Raw genomic sequence first — 18,094 nt, forward strand, 5'->3', positions numbered from 1 at the left:
CTCCCATCTCTCTCTCTCCCCCCTCCATCTCTCTCTCTCTCTCCCCCATCTCTCTCACTCTCTGTCCTCTATCTCTCTCTCCCTCATCTCTCTCTCTGTCCCATATCTCTCTCTCCCCCATCTCTCTCTCCCACATCTCTCTCTCCCCCATCTCTCTCTCCCATATCTCTCTTTCTCTCTCTCTCCCATATTTCTCCCTCCCGTAATCTCTCTCTTATATCTCGCTCTCCCATATCCCTCTCTTGTATCTCGCTCTATGTATCTCTCTATATCTCTCTGTCTCGCGCTCACTCTTTCTCTTTCTCTGTTCTATCTCTCTCTCATCTACCTATCTCTCTCTCACTCTCTCTCTCCCATCTAGCTATATCTTTCTCCTTACCATTCAACGATCTCTCTCTCCTTACTATTTAACTATCTCTCTCTCTCTCCCTATTATCTCTCTCTTTCCATCTGACTATCCCTCTGTCTGTCTATCTAGCTATATATCTATCTATACATCTATCTCTCCATCAATCGATATATCTATCTCTCCGTCCATCTATATATATGTCCATCTCTCTTCATCTATCTCTCTCCGTTTATCTATCTGTCCATCTATCTTCATCTATGTCTCTCTCCATTCACACACTCTCTCTGTCCAAGGCACACATCGGCACAGCCGCACAAGTATATGTCGTCTTAGAGTAAACAAATGCACGCGCAGGCACTCGAGCGCTGTTCTTCTGTGGGCTGATAATGTCTGACAATATAATTATTTACGATAGGGACTCCGAATCATGACTCATGGCGACGCCTCATTGGCCAAACATATAGATATTACCTCGTCACAATAATTAACAAAATAATCGTCTGCCACTCTCCATCGTATATGCACAAAGTCGATCCGGAGATTTTTTTGTGGACTTTAGATCGTTCATTAAATGTCCTTAAGTTGACTTCCTATGCCAGCAAAGATGTTGACATGGATATATCTTTCTGCAGGGACCCATTTTTTCTTCTTCTGTATATAATCTAACAAATGAGGGAGTGTTTTAATTATGTTATCTAAAAATACGCATATATTTAAATAGGTGTGACTTTAAGAGTCTTAATCTAGTTATATTAGGTCAAGGCCGGGGTAAGAGTGAGGGAAATGACAGTAGTTCTTCTAATGTGAATACTAGCGTTGTCCTTGAATATAAGCCGCAATATCTAATATGGGACAATCCACATTCTTGGTAAAACAAGGGGCAGATGGTGATGGATGTCAGTACCGGGTCTCGGATCTCACATATCAGATTTTGATATCCGGAAATCTGAAAGAACCAAAGGATCTCGGCAATTTATCCCATATCGGCAACATTAAAAAAAATGTGTATACATACTAATTTCTCTAAAGGATAATACATAGAAATGTTGTCTCTATTTAGTTTCCGTTTGCCCACATGCATGCGTCATGGCATCCTTGTGGAGGGCAGGGGGAGGGACCAGATTTGCTCTTGGCCATGATGTGTATATGTGTAGGTCCAGGCTGGATTAAATCATCCCCTATTGACTGAGATATACGTTGATTGAACAACAAACATGCAAATTGTGCTGTCAGAAATCCCGAAAAATTAAATATTAAACAGAAAATTTTCACAAGGTCATGGATATCCTTGATGCCAAAATTTAGTACTCTATGAAATGTTTTGAGAAAACATTTTCAAGACATTTTATTGAGTACTAAATGAAGCATACATTAGTTTCTTTCAGTTCCAAATTTCTCTCATTCATTAATGATTATTTGACATATAAATATTATAACTTTGTATCAAAATTCAACTTACTTTTATATATTTGAAACAGTACATAGCTAGTTAGGTTTCCATCAAATTAACATATATATTAAGTGGATAATTTATGAATGGATAAGGTCACAGTGTGTAAATTATGACCACGTAAATTACAATAATTAATTTAAAATCATTAAATTTATGTTCCCTGTTTTGTCATGACAACACATAAAACTTTGTTGATGATTGTGTTCAATGCATATGGATATGAATTATACAATATTTGATTAATTAACTGAATTACACGAACCATCGGAACAAAGATGGTAATCTTAAAAGTTTAAGAACCGAAACTCAGATAATTCAATAATAAGGTTGAAACTAAACAAATAAAAAATTTTAGCATCGCCATGTTTTAAAGTTTGATTGAAAACTCAGTGTCTATGTCTATAAGAAAACGTTTGAGTCATCTAGGACCCACTTCTTCCTCATAGGGGACGGAAGTCAAATAATTACTCATAAACATTGCATCTAGCATTAACATTGACTTCATCGTCACTAGGGTTCGGCACGTCCCACAAGGAATGGACATGAGGTGACTGGATGGATAACAAGTGGCATGAGACAAAGTGTGATGGGTAGTTTGTCACATCTCCTGTTACTCATCCATGCTTTTTAGAAAAATCCATCAGAATCCATCAGATGCCATATGATATCCCATCACATCATTTTTACGTCATCACAGACCATCAAGAAAGGGCATAATAACAAACAAAAAATACAATTTTGTTTTATAACTTAATTGAAATCTTTTGAGGCATGAGTTTGTGTGATTTGTCACAAGAAACAAATCCTTCACTCCCTCTTTCTATCTCTCCACCACTATTGTTGGTTCTGCTACTAACGTTATCCATATCTGATATCTGTTATCGGATAGTATGATATCCATTATCTATAAATGTCTGAGACGTGTCCAATAATGATAAACGATATTGATAATGGATAGTGGTTTCAAGGTGTAGAACAGATAAGAATAATGTATAACATTTAGCTGGATAACAACATCGATTATGAAACTATATAGTTTTTGATAACCGATAATGTTAAGTCTCTCTCTCTCTCTCTCTCTCTCTCTCTCTCTCTCTCTCTCTCTCTCTCTCTCTCTCTCTCTCTCTCTCTCTCTCTCTCTCTCGGTATCTCTCCCTCTCTCTATGACGCCCTTTCTCCCTCTCTCTGACTCTCTCTCTCTCTCAGTATCTCTTGTTTGCCCTCATGCTCTCTCTCTCAGTATCTCTTGCTCGCCTGCCTGCTCTCTCTCTCTATCACTCTCTATCTCTCCCTCTCTCTATCGCTCGTTCTCCCTCTCTTTGACTATCTGAGTCTCTCACTCTCAGTCTCTCTACCCTCCTTCGCCCTCTCTCGCTTGCCATCATGCTCTCTCACTTTTTTCTGGATATCTCTATCTTTCCCTCTCTCTGTCACTTGTTATCCCTCTCTCTAACTCTCTCGCTCTGTCTCTCTCGCTCTCTCACTCACCCTCCGGCTCTCTCTCTATTTTATAGCTTTCTCTCTCTTGCTATTGTACTCTCTCCCTCTTCCACTGTTGCTCCCTCTCTCCCTATCCCAATATCGCTCCCTCTCTCCTGCGTTCTCCTGGTCCCTCTATAACTATCTCTCTCTCTTGTGTCCTACCAATCCCTTTCTCACTCTCTCTCCCTCTCTCTCGTTCTCACTGCTCTCCATTCCTCTTGCTCATTCTCCCCATCTCTCATTTTCTCTCACTCATTCTTGCGTGCTCTCTTCTCTCTCACTCGCTCTCTCTCTCTCTCTCTCTCTCTCTCTCTCTCTCTCTCTCTCTCTCTCTGTATATATATATATATATATCTCTGTATATATCTCTATATATATATATATCACACATGCACACTCTCACAAGCTCCTCTATCTGTCCTTGACTATCACTCGTTCTCCTGCCCTCTCCTTCTCTCGCAATAGAGATATTATGATAATGAATACTAATATGTTATATCATTTTTATTATTAGATATCTGATATCTGTTCATGATAATGTATATCAAAACAGAACAACCTCCAAATTTGAGAAATGCCCCTAGATTGTGAATATGATAACATATGAAAAAAATATGTTATTTGTTATGGTTATATGATAACAGATAACAAATATATAATCATTGATAATGAATGAAAGGGAAACAAAACAATTTTTATGTCAGTATCCCACATCCATTTCCATATTTGTTATCTGATTGGTAGCACATTACTGTCGCCGCTTCCCTATGGTGCTCTTCCCCTCTCTCACTCTCCCATTATTTTTCTCTTCCTCTCAAATGTATGGCTCTCTCGCCATCTCTTTGTCTCTCACTCTCTCAGACGCAGACACACTCTTCATCTCTTTTTCTTTCTCACTATCTTACGCTCTCATACTCTTCGTCTCTTATTTTACATCTCCAAATATATCTCTCTATGTGTCTCTATATTTCTCTCAATCTCTTGCTCTCTATCTCTTCATCTCTAACTTTCTCTCTCCCTCTTATTGGGTTCTAGAGGCCTAGATCTAGATGAACATGAGGATTCCACGCAGCGGAAGACACGTAAAAAAAATCGAACGACATCGTGGAAATCATGAAACGAAGTACCTCAGCACAGATCGCATACATGATTTCTTTGATCTTTGAACAAGTTGCGTGGAGCTGCTCATGTGTGCAACCTCTAGAAGTATCCACGCAATCTTGATGAGCCCTCTTTGGTACCTTGGATCTCCTCCTTCTCATTGATGAGCCCTGTTCAATCTCCGTTGCCATCGTTACACCGTCCCGATCGCATTGGGAGTGGAGAGGAAGTGTGGGGAGAAAGGAAAAGAAGGGGAAGGCCCGTGAACAAATCTTGGGTGAATTCTATTTAGAGCCTTCCCTTATTAATACTAAGTGGGTATTTTTCAGAAAATGCCCAAAAGTTAAGTATATGTTTAGACATCTAACAGACCTTTTGCGTATGACCCTCTAGGGCCATGTATTAATCTAATTAACGACTCAAGTGACCCAATTACCTTTATTGGCCTTCCAAATTAATTCACAATATCATCATATATATTAATTTATGTCGGATTATATTTAACCCAATCGATAGGTCGAGGCTCCAACACGTGGGGTGCTGAGCTACACATCATGCTCTTGAAGATATGAAGAGCGTCTATCGACTCACTCATGGAACGTGTGTCAATAGTCCCGCATCCACTTGACTCTCCTAGTATAACTTAATGTATGGTCTACTATCAAACCCTAATTGGTCATCTGGGTTAATAATGATGCGTTCAGAAATCATCAAAGAACTCTTCTCGGATATTTCACACTATCTTTGCCAAGGACTTCATCGCATCATCTTCCTTAAGCTGTCACCTATTAGACCTAGGGTGGATGATCCCATCTTGATTATTCAATTGTTATCATGAACTTCTTGATGCACCTGAACTAAGATTATTTAAAATTCCATGCACATAGGTCAAAGTACAACTGTCCGTCCACAAGATATTTGGTGTCTCAAGTTTAAGGACCACTTACGCAACCGTGACGTGAATCAACCTGATTAACAGTTCATTATAATACCATTCAGGGATTCATACATATTAATTCAATGAACTCTATCCACTAAAGAGCACCCACTATCTATCCTTAGCGTCTCCACACTAATGGCTATGTGAACGGCTATACTCATCATATGAGTGAGGCTAGATAGTGTTATTCCATCCAGATACTTCGATGTCATTCTAGTGTGTCCTTAGAATAGGAATATTTAGAACAAGTTTAAAGACTAGAGATCTCTGTATCACGATCTCATCATAATTCACTAAGTTCGATTATACATTTATGGACTTCATTATAAGCATCACATGTGCACTATAATGAATATGTTTAATTAATGAACACAGAACAAGAATAGAATGTGTGATTACCTTTCCAACCACATATATTTCTATTACCTCCCTCATAGAATCTTTCTCTACCTCTCACCTCATTATTGTTGTAGCCAGATCTGCCTTTATTACCTATAAATTTGTGAATAGAGGTTCTAATGGATATTATGTGGTCATCAAGCCAATCACACCACAATGGTTTTACTTAAGTACATTGAATGTAACATACTTTCATTATTATTCATGTGTGACATTTTTTTCTAATTGGCAAAATAGACGCTGTCGGGTACGTAGGGGATTGTTTATTAGCATTTATAGGCGTGGAGCGAGCATAAATATCCCAATTACACTCAGATTCTACTCGTCCACCCCATGTGCAGGAAAGGAAAAAGGTACATGAGGGATACTTGGTAGGTGCTCAAAGATGGGGGCTCGTGTTGATGTCTCACCAGGTCCCCCCACAATAGTGATGATGTATGGAGTGTGTGGAGCTCTCCCTACCATCAACATGTGGCATCATTGAGGCACATGGTGGGACATCTGTCAAGCGAGAGGGCGAGCGCTCTCGCCTCTAGTGCTCCATGCAATACGCCTATCACGTGGTCCATCCTTTGACAGAGTGGGACGCATGCGAAGAGCTAGCAAGCCAAGGAGCTCTACACATTGGCAACCACGAGCTGCCCGAGGGGTTTCCTACCAAGAGGAGTAAAGAGTAGAGGGAGCTTGAGTGCATACCACATGGTTTGCAAGAGCATCCATAGTCTAGTTGCCCTCGCGCAACTGATGTCAAATGTGAATCAAGTAGGGGCAGCGCCGTATGATATCATGACGTACTTCCTACAGTCACCATTGGGAGCAGGTGCATGCATGGAGCATGTTTACTAATACCTATGAGTCTGATTCTCCAATGACATTATGAAGGTTTTATGCCTCACAGAGGAGCAAACCATCACAAATCACCATAGTCTCAGTTTTTGTATTATTTTTGAAACCATAAAAGTACGAAAAGGCGAAGAGAATACTCCCTGTGTGGTCACGAAGGATACTACCCCTCTTGCTAGTTGTGGGTTCCCTTTGGCTACGCCATCAACATTCAACTTTAGGATGCCAATTGGCGGTGGGTGCCAATTAATAAGTTGTAGCCAAATGGTGATGGGGGTGAGGGTCACCAGTATGCCCAAGTGTGAAGAAGATCAAATGTGAGGATTGAGCAGCGAGTGAGGGGCAATATAAGATGGTGAGTGTGGCATATCCACTATTGGACTCGTCGCGTGATATCCAATGCTCACATACAAGTCCCTACAAAACAAGAAGAATTTTTCCCTTTCCAAATCTCCCATAGTAAGTCAATTATGGTGACGTGAAGGAATGGGCTCCACTTAGAGCATTTTGAACACTCTAGAGACGAGAAAAATCTTCCTAGAACACTCTAACGGTGTTAGAGTAGGAGGGGTACGCAGTAGTGGGTGCAAATGATGTGTAATTCGATGCCAACAGTCTAGGATTGTCTCATTATGGAAGAAAAGGTGCTCCATGGTCTTCGCCTGGGGAGATGGGTTACAACACTGGCAACGCAAACTGAGGGAGTGGCCGATACAAGTCACGCGATCATTAGTCGGGAGGCCACGATGCATGAGTCTCAAATGGAAGCACAACCAAACAAAATTCGCACAACCGAACAAATTCGCACAAACGAACAAATTCGTACAAATGAACAATTCGCACAAAACAAACAAATTCATACAAATGAACAAATTTGCACAAAATGAACAAATTCGCACAACCGAACAAAATTCGCACAAAACGAACAAATTTGGCAAAAAAAGAACAAAACTGTTCGAAAATTGCATAAAATGCACTGAATTGCAAAAAATTATTATGCATCTACCAAAGCATATCATACTTAGAATATTCTAATTTATTATGACGTTATACTAATTCACAACTTACAAGTCACAAAACATCATATTCAATATAATTCTACTAGTACAAATCTAATAGTCATTGAATCTAGTGATAATGCCATTTATATTTTAATGGTACCTGATATGTGAGGGGTTTATGTCATTGTTGTCACTTAGATCTAAGAAAAAAGTTAAGATTATTTTAATGAGTTCATTTGGCAGAAAATCAGAAGAGGGGATTATATTGAATTCATTTTGATAATTCATTTCATTTCATTGGGTGACATAACTGAATTCTTTTGGTTTTAAAGGAAAGTAATTAATTAATTTAATAGATTTTTGAGAATTAATTTCATTAAAATGACTTACATGAAATGGAGTGTACTTCCATATTTTTCTAGAATTTGGTTAGAGGGTGGAACTATTAGATTTCAATAGTTATATATTTAGGTATTTGTTCAATAATAATATAACTTTTTTTAGTTCTCATACCTAAGAAAGAAGGTATGATGGGTGTATCCAAACCGTAATGAATTCAAGATGTCGTTTTTTAAATCAAATGTGAGGGTTCCTACTTTTGTCAGAGAGAGAGAGCAAGAGAGAAGGAGAGGGAGAGGGAGAGGAAGAGGGAGAGGGAGAGGGAGAGAGAGAGTGAAAAAGAGAAGAAGAGGGAGAGGGTGAGGGTGAGTGAGAGAGAGGAAGACAGAGGGAATGAGAGCGACGGTGGGAGTGTGGGACAGAGAATTGGAGAAGGAAAAGAATAGGGAGATAGAGAGACGAAGAGAAAGGGGGGATTAAAGACAGAGAAAGGGAGAATTTGATAGATAGATAGTAAGGGATAATAAGAGAGAGAGAGAGAGAAAATCAAAGAATTAGAAGGAGAGAGAGAATCGGAGATAGAAAAAGAGAAGATCAGAGAATGATAGAAAGGGAGAAAGAGATAATTAGGGAGAGAGAAAGATGGAATTAGGGACTGCGAGAAAACTAGAAACAGAGTTAGGGAATGAGAGAAAACTAGAGAGGAGAAAGCGAGCAAAAGAGAGAATCAGATAATTAGAGAGAGAGCGAAAGAGAGAATCAGAGATAGAGAGAATACCATAGAATAGTAGAGAGAGAAATAAAAAATTAGAGAGAGATAATGAGAGAATGAGAGGTAGATTACGAGTGAGGGAAGAAGAGAGAATGAGAGAGAGGTATAAAGAAAAAAATTAGAAAGTGGGAGAAATAGAAAATTAGATGAAGAGAATCTTGTAGAGATAATTGGGGAACTGGAGAGAGAGAAATAGAGAATTAGAGATAGACAATTGAAGAAATTAGATAGAGAGAGAGAGAGAGCGAATTAGAGATAGAGGAAGAGCAAATCAAAGATTTAGAGAGAGAGAGAGACAGAGAGATTCAAAGATAGAGATAGATAAAATCACAGATTTAGAGAGAGCACAATTCTGCAATTTTTCCTATCAGTAATTTTTCTTCATAGGCCGCAATCGCTCCTCATGGGGGGGAATTTAATTTTTGAAGAAAAATTAAACACTGTGTGGAGAACATTTCCTTGAGTATATATGTATTTTAATCAACCAACTGCAAAACGTGGGGTACGACATAAAATTTTTGAAGAGTAGGACACAATTTTGAAGGAAAATAACTCATTTCAAAATTGAAGTCCCTCTTCTCACCCAAAACTTCAAAATTCCAGTCAGATTTCTGGCTGGGTATTTCTAGCTGCAGAACCAGTTTTCCGCCTCCTGCCCGAGTATGCTCCTTTGGCGATGGTTGAATCCTGAGTAGCACCCTCAGCTTGATGACCAGCACTCCTGCTCTACCCAGGTAAAGAAAATCTTATAATCGAAGATAGAATTAGAGAGACGAAGAGAAAGAGGGAATTGAAGACAGAGCAAGGGAGAATATGATAGATAGAGAGTAAGGGATAATATGGGAGAGAGAGAGAGAGAGAGAATCAGAGAATTAGAGGGAGAGAGAGAAACGGAGATAAAAAAAGAGAACAGCAGAGAATGATAGAAAACTAGGGAGAGAGGGAGATGGAATTAGGGACCGAGAGAAAACTAGAGACAGAGTTAGGGAATGAGAGAAAGTAGAGAGGTGAAAGTGAGGAAAAGAGAGAATCAGATAATTAGAGAGTGAGCGAAAGAGAGAATTAGAGATAAAGAGAAAACCAAAAAATGAAAGAGAGAGGAAAAACTAGAGGAGTCTCGCATTTAGACCTGGGGATTCTTCCATCATTGTCGCTGGTATTGTGTGGTGGAGCGCTAATCTGCATGTTAAAAAATGAAATAATTTGCCATCACATCATCATAATTTTTGTTCACGAAGGCAAAGATAAATAATAGAGCTCTCTACACCAGACAAGGAGCAAGGACATAGTCTAACCCGTCGGTGCATTTAGACGTATGTTAAATGGCCCGTCCTCTTCATCAATGTCTTCGTCCTCATCTGCTCTCCGGTTGTTGTTGCTGTACCATGACTTCAACATCATTAACACTTCAACACTCTCTGGCGTGAGCCTCGATCGCCTGTAGTTGATTACTCGGCAACCCTCTGAAAATAGATGCTCACACGCGGGACTTGTCGCTTGAACTGGTAGGAATTCCTTTGCCACCAGTGCTAACGTGGGGTAAGAAAGCTGACCTGTTTTGGGGGTAAAGGTAATCAGAAATTTAATAAGTAAAAGTACAAGATTTGGAATATAAACGATGCAAATTATATGATACCTATCGTCTTCCACCAATGTAACACCTCCGTACTGAATGCTGGGGGGCCATCGCTTATACGTCGAGCTCTACGATCAGATCAACTTGTTGTGGTAGCTCAGACGGATCTTTTATTTCTTCAAGATCCATTTGTATGAAATCACTAGTCGTTGATAGAGCAGTTGGTTCGATGTGCCGATTCCTAAGGTTCCTGGATATTGAATGTGTCCCCATGATATTGCAGACAGTAGATAGAACCTCATTCTTAGCTTGTGGATCAATCAAGCAAAGCTTCATAGATGGATCAAGTAAAGAGGCGACAGTGAACGCCTCATTTTGTGTTAATACAGACACATATTTATCTAGCTTAGCCCGCATAGCAGAACAAACATTAGATAAGGCGCTCCTTTGCCTAGCGGAGATAACATGACCAATTGTAAGCATGGATGAGTTTGATACGCCCACACTAATTTGCTTTAGATGCCTCGTCAATCCCTTAATAATGACTATAGCCACATTTGACGTTGGTGCCTTGCTTTGGATAGCAACAGAGGTACCAAGCTGGAGTGGTTTGAGTAAGTCGACAAATTTTTGCACTAGCTCCCATTCAGTGACAAGGCTTGTTTTCAAAGAGCGGTGGACGTCATCATATCGATAACAATTTTCTTTTCAATGCACCTGCATAGCATCTTATAAGTGGAACTCTACCTAGTAGGGCAATCTATCGGGATCCTCCTCACGTCTGACATGTTTAAATGTTTGCAATACGTAAAGTACTTTGCCTTTTGCCTCGTTGATCCTCATATAGAAATCACCACCTCTCTTAAACGTCGAACAACATCCCCTAAGGATATTGCAAGAGAATAATATTCCTCCGCAACCATCACAGCATCAAGGTTTGTGAGGTCTACTTCGTCAATGAAACCTGACTCGGAGCCATCTTCGACGACATTGAGCGCCTTCGATCCGGCCTGCATAACTAAGTTGATGACATGCGCAATACACAAGACATATCTCTTTGCAGTGAATCGGGCATTCACTGGCCGTAACTCTCATTCTAATATCGCCATCATTGTTGTATTATTCGAAGCATTGACCATCGTAATAGCGCACAACTTCTCACTCAAGCACTCCCTAGTGTGGGATCCCTCCAGCTGGCGTATAGCGAGGACACATTCACACATTTTCCTTTCCGTGTCTACCCAATGAACGGTGAGTCCTATAAATGATATTCGATTCGCAGAAGTCCAACAATCCAGAGTGATGGCCACTCTATCAACACTCTCCAGACGATCACGAATACCGCTCTTCAACTCAATATAAATCTTGAATGCCTTTTCCTTCACAGCCCTTGTCGATGGAATGGATATCTCCTCTTGTGAGATGAATCAAAGCAGCCGGATGAAATATTTCTTACATACAATGTTCCACGGTGAGGCTGACTGACAGATAAAATGTACAAGCTCTTCTTCTGTCATCTCCGGCGAGTGACCAGTGAAGTACAGTTTTTCAGTACCTTGTCGATCAAAGATGTTGGCCAACGATACTTGGTTAGAAGAGTTGCAATCTTGAGCCTTCAGCTCATTATACTCTTTACGGTGCACATTTTTCAAATGATGCCATAAGATCGTACTACAACTATACTTATTTTTCTCTACAATCACTGCACGACCCCGAGTATGGGTGGCACAAAGGTTGCATGTAAAAACCTTTGGCGCCACCTCTGTGAAGTGTATCCGTGCAGCGCATTCATTCTTTCTTTTTTTCCTCTTCCCGCCGTGGCCAATGCTCCCCTCGGACAATGAAGAGCTTCCATGGAAACCAGAGGCATACAATAGAGGTTCCCTAGGCATCCTAAATTACAATTGGAAATTTGTATTACTTAAAAAATTCATCCAATACCATGCTGAATTCGGACATTGATTGATCTGCACTCATAAAGTACACATGTTCAAACAGATTCATAAATAGAAAAGTAAGAAATTTATGACAACTGCAAAGGTGAAAACTAGTTTCGTACATCATATGGGTAAATAATAAAGCAAACAAAGTGAAATATATGCCACTTAACATAAATTGAAAAATTCTCCAATCCGCGTCCCATTCGTCACATAAGTATGCACCTTTTTAATTGCCTCCAAGGAAAATTCAGGAATGGTTCAATAGGCAGATAAATGCTCTGAACGTTATGGAGAGTGCAGAGAATGCCGCGTATAGCTTTGTATCAAAAGGTAGAGAAATGTTCAGATTACCCGAGATGACTTCCTGCTGAAATAAGATAGAAATCAACCGAAACGTCCAATGGGGATAGTTCAAAAGATACTCAGAGAATGAGAGATAAACAGATCAACAAAGAGAATCAAGGGTTGATAAAACATAAAGAAATATGTGTCTGCAAAGTTGAGTAATAAATCCAGAAAATGTAACATACTATCGGATGAACAAATCGAGATGTTAAATGATCAAACTGAGCAATTAGTTGCAGCACAAGAAACTCTAAGTGGAAGAACACTTATGTTATTATCCCGTCCTCAATATGCTTTCAAGCAAAATGATTCCCTCTATGAGAATCTAATTGCGTAGAGAATTAAAATAGCTTCATCAACATCTTAAAAAAAGAATTATTCACCCCGTTGTCACATTACTCAGACATATTTATCATTACTACATAATGCTATAGTGCTGGAGAAATTATGAGATGAAGTAGATACAAGAGCAACTTATTTGGTCAATCGACTGCCATCACCTATCTTAATAATAAAATCACAAAATACCTCCAAAAAATCACTAATCCGACTTTCTGTCTGTGTAAAACAATTAGATCTCTATTTAAACCTTATAAAATTTCACAATCAATTAACTTTCAGATAGACAATTGAAGAAATAGAGAGAGAGAGAGCGAATTAGAGATAGAGGAAGAGCAAATCAGAGATTTAGAGAGAGAGAAAGAGGGATCCAGAAATAGAGAGAGAGAAAATCAGAGAATTAGAAAGAGACAGATTTTGAGAGACGAAGAGAAAGAGGGAATTCAAGTCAGAGCAATGGAGAATTTGATAGACAGAGAGTAGGGGAGAATAAGAGAGCGCGAGAGAGAGAGAGAGAGAGAGAGAGAGAGAGAGAGAGAGAGAGAGAGAGAGAGAGAGAATCAGAGAATTAGAGGGAGAGAGAGAATTAGAGATAGATAAGGAGAAAAACAGAGAATGATAGAAAGAGATAAAGAGATTATTAGGGTGAGAGGAAGAGATAATGATAGAGAGATAGAAAGAAAAGATTAGAAAGTGAGCGAAATAGAGAATTACATAAAGAGAATTAGAGAGAGAATTGGGGGACTAGAGAGAGATAAAAATAGAGATTTAGAGATAGACAATTGAAGAAATAGAGAGACAGAGAGCGCGAATTAGAGATAGAGGAAGAGCAAATCAGAGATTCAGAGAGAGAGAAAGAGGGATTCAGAGATAGAGATAGAGAAAATCAGAGAATTAAAAAGATAAAGAATTTGAGAGAGAGAGAGAGTAAATCAGAGAATTAGAGAGCCAGTGAGAAAAATAGAAGAAAAGAGGTTTTGGGATAGTGAATTAGTGAGAGGGCGAGAGGAAGAGAGAATTAGACATAGAGCAAGAGAAAATAAGAGAATTATGGTGAGACCGTAAAAGAGATTTAGAGATAGAAAAAGAGAAATTTTGAGAATGGGAGGAAGAGATGGAAGGAGAAAATTAGAGAGCAACAAACAGAAAAGCAGAAAATTAGCAAGGGAGGCAAAGACAAAAATAGGAAGAGAATCAGATATAGATATGAGAAATTTAGAGGATGAGGGAGAGAAAGAGATAAATAGGGAATGAGAGAGAGACATGCAGAGTTACAGAGAGCAGAAGAGAGAATAAGAGCATTATTGAGAAAAAATCATAGAGAAAATAAGAGAGAGTCAGATAGTTAGAGCGGAAAAAGAAAGCATCAGAGAATTAGAAAGAAAGAAAGAAAGGAGAATCAAATAAATGTACCAAATCCTGACTCCTCTTTCCGCCTCCACTTTGACCCTCGTCCGAATCTGGTGCTAGAGATGCGAATTCGGAGTAGAGCTGCCAAATCAGCCAGAAGAAAGTCCGATGATTCTCCCCATGATGGTGTCTACGGGCGGTTGTCGAGACTCGAGAGAGATGAAGGAAGAGAAGAGACGGGATTCCAAGAACGAGGGACCGAGGGATAGAGAGTGGGACAATGGGACTCTGAGAAAGAGAATGAGAATACAATGTTTTTTTTTAAAAACCCTTAAAAAAATTTGCACAATTCGCACAATGCAAACCACACTGCAGTCTGTGCGAAGATCTGTTTGTTTTCAAGATTCTTCTGTTCAAAAATCCAAACAATTCCCGCAATTCGCTCCAATTCGCACCAACAGAACAGAACGACCATGTCTAATAGCAAGCACCAAGTCAGTGCCTACAATATCCCAGCATGCAGTGTAGAATTCTGCGGAAAATCCATCTGGTCCTGGGGCCTTGTTCCTACCCAAGGAAAAAAGGACCTCCTTAACCTTTGCTCGGGTAGGAAAGGCTATGAGAAGTGCACTATCTTGGTCGGTCACCAAGTGAGGGATCGAGGCAAGGATGTCCTCACTCACAACCGTTGGCTTTGAGGAGAGGAACCAGTGATAATACTCCATCTTGTAGCTGCTAGTTGGGTGGGGTCCTGACTATACGTCTCTAATAGTGTCGTATAATTAGGACGCGCTCTATGACGAATCAAAGCGTGAAAGAAACGCGTGTTTCTATCACCTTCTCGTAGCCATTGGACACGCGACTTCGGGAGATAGAAAATCTCCTGGCGCCGCATCGCGTCCTCAAGCTGCTCTCTAAGGTGAAGCTTGCACTCTCCCACGTCGTCCTTCCAACCATCTTGCTACTGTCGCTCGATAGTAGCTAATTCCCGTTTGAGTGCTTCGACCTGTGCGTGTATGTCTCCAAAGACATGTCGATTCCACCATTTAAGGTGGAACTTGAGATTCTTTAGTCTGTTACTGAAGTTCTCCATAGGTGATGTAGAGATCGTTCCATGCCAATGGCTTTGAACATAACGATGTAAGTTGGTGTGCTCTAACCACATGGCTTGGAATCGGAATGGAGGGCGACGGACTCGGTTGTTGGATTTAGGGAGAAAGAGGATCGGCGAGTGGTCTGAGTAATATCGCGGTAGGATCTCAATCGTGGTGGTGCAATGCATCAGTGCGGTACTATTTGTAAAACAATGGTCGAGCCGTTAGTACATGTACGCATCTGCCTGACGTTCATTACACCAGGTCCATTGCTCACCTATGGTAGGCGGCTCCACTAGTGACGCCTGATGGATAAAGTCATTAAACGTTTGCATAGATCGTGACCGAGGTGGGCGGCCCCCTGGCGCTCTCTAACTACCCGTATGCAGTTGAAATTCCCAGCTATAAACCAAGGGAGATCAACAAGTCGTGAGTGGGAATGGGCATGTAAGGCGAGTTCCTCTCAGAGGGCCTCCTGCTCTAGTTGTCTATTCGGGGCATAAACAACAGTAAGCGAGTAAGGCTTCGGGGAATACGGTACGTCAAAAGTGACGTACCATGCCCCTTCAGCCAGTAGCACCAACGAATAATCTTGCTTCCAAAGAAGCCAGAGCTTATTCGAGGAATGACAATAAACATGATCCATTCCTAGTTTCCTCGCTATGGAGTGGGAATGATCCGATGTTGTCATCGGTTTGATAAGCCCAACTATCCCTAAGTTGTGCTTTTTTATTAGTGAGAGGAGATGTGACGGGGTTAGAGGGCTACCAATCCCTCCGCAATTCCAAACAAGACTTGGAATCATAAAACTACCTGCTCACGTGACGTGTATGGGAGGCATTTGAACGATGTCCCGGAGGGGGAGAGGCATCCACGTCTGAATCATCAGAGAGAGAGACATTGTCCTCCTCTCCCGTGGAAGCTCAACCACTAGTACCTCCACAAGTGTCCTCCGAACTAGTGAGTGAAGCCTGACGATTAGTCAAGCGTTCCACCTGTTCGAAAGGGATATGTGATGGATGGAGGTCGGGCATGGAGATGAGTATATCAGGTGGGGGCTACAGTTGGTCAGAAAAGGACAATGGGTTGTGGGGTGATGGGGGAGATGAGGGGGATCGGATGGTGGGTGGAGATGTGATAGGTGATGATGAAGGGGGGGAAGATGTGGGATGAAGAGATGGCGAGGGGCGGGAAGGGTGTGCAGGATGGGTAGAGCTAGACCGAGGGGGTGACTGGCAGGAGGAGACACGGGAGGGTACATGGGGGGATGACGAGGGGCGGGAAGGGGTGTAGGGTGGGGAGAACTAGACCGAGGGGGTGACTAGTGGGAGGATACGTGGGGGGATGATGAGGGAGGGGGGTAATTGGTCAAGGAGAGGAAGCACGAGGGGGTGTAGAGTGGATACGAGAGGGACTCCACCCGACCTCTAGGTAATCGCTCGCATCTGGTCCTTCTGATACATCTAGAAGGACAAAAGTATTCAAGGTGAGTGTGGATACACTTACCTCTTTGCCTTTACTAGTGGAAGGGGCATCCTTAGCCCGTGGTAGGGTTTGGGGGCGCTTATCAGCGCCCTTCTACACCCATTGTGGAGCTGTGAGGGGAGGCTTAGCCTTTATAGGCTTCGCCGTCATAGTGTCTCGAGGGATAGAAGAGGACACACTAGTCACAGCCTACGGTGTGTATGTGGGAAGCGTACCTAGGGGTGGACTCTGATTAGGGCGATGCCCTTGGACGCTATGACGCAACTATGTAGTTGTTGTAGGCTAAGGGGGGAAGATACTCTTCCTCGGGGGTCAAGACAGTCTGCGTCACCCTTTGGCGACACGTATGGAAGGTATGACCCAGTAGAGTGCAGTATGTATAGAACTGTGGGAGGTTCTCGTACACAATGGACTGGTGAATCATCTCATCGCCATTGCGAATGAGTATCATGCGATGGATGGGCTCTAGTAGATCTATCTCTACACATACACTCGCATATCCAGGGTGACTGAATAGGTGGGCGTCCTTGTTTGTACATATGAAAGTTCAAACATCGTTGGCTAGGGATTTCAGGTCGGTAGGTGTAAAGAGATGGGGTCGTAGTCCAAGGAATCTTATCCACATTGGGATAGAGTGGGGGCAGTGCTCGCATGAGCCGCTCGCCTGCTCGGCCGCCCATCGGTAGGTGTGCATCGTGGAGCCATTGATCGTCCATATGGTACCGCTCCAAGCCTTCCTAAAGTTGACTTCTGATTGGAAATGAATAAAGACGCTCCTATGATTGCATGCTCCAATGACGACCGGCCCAAGGAAGTTCCCTGGCACTAGGTATACTCTCATGATATCGTCAATGAGTGGTCGCTTGTAGCAAACCGCCCAATCAGGGTATAAGCAAATGGTGCTGCCATTCGCGATACCTCCACTTTGGAGAAGGTGACTACACGCACCCTCGGAGTCAGTATAACCCCTCTTCAGGATCACGGCATCGTAAAAAGGGGGAAGCGTAGCCTTCGATAGTGGTTTATTGGGGGTCGTATGTGAAGGACCTGCCACTCTCGTTGCCCAAGTAATTCTTAGGAGTGGAGCTGTGCCGGATAAGTTCTCTTGGGCAAGCTTGAGTCGATCCCCTTGACTGGATCGGTCAGGAGCACCCGAGTCAACTTGGACATGTTGGCCCGTATCCGCCGGGTCTAGCAGGGCGTGCCTAGTCAACTCTATCGGAGAAACTCGATCGAGATCGGTCATACCGGTCAGGTCAACTGTTGAATCAATGGCCACATGGCCT

The sequence above is a fragment of the Wolffia australiana genome, chromosome 6, assembly GCF_029677425.1.
Source record: "Wolffia australiana isolate 7733 chromosome 6, ASM2967742v1".
NCBI lineage: Eukaryota > Viridiplantae > Streptophyta > Magnoliopsida > Alismatales > Araceae > Wolffia > Wolffia australiana.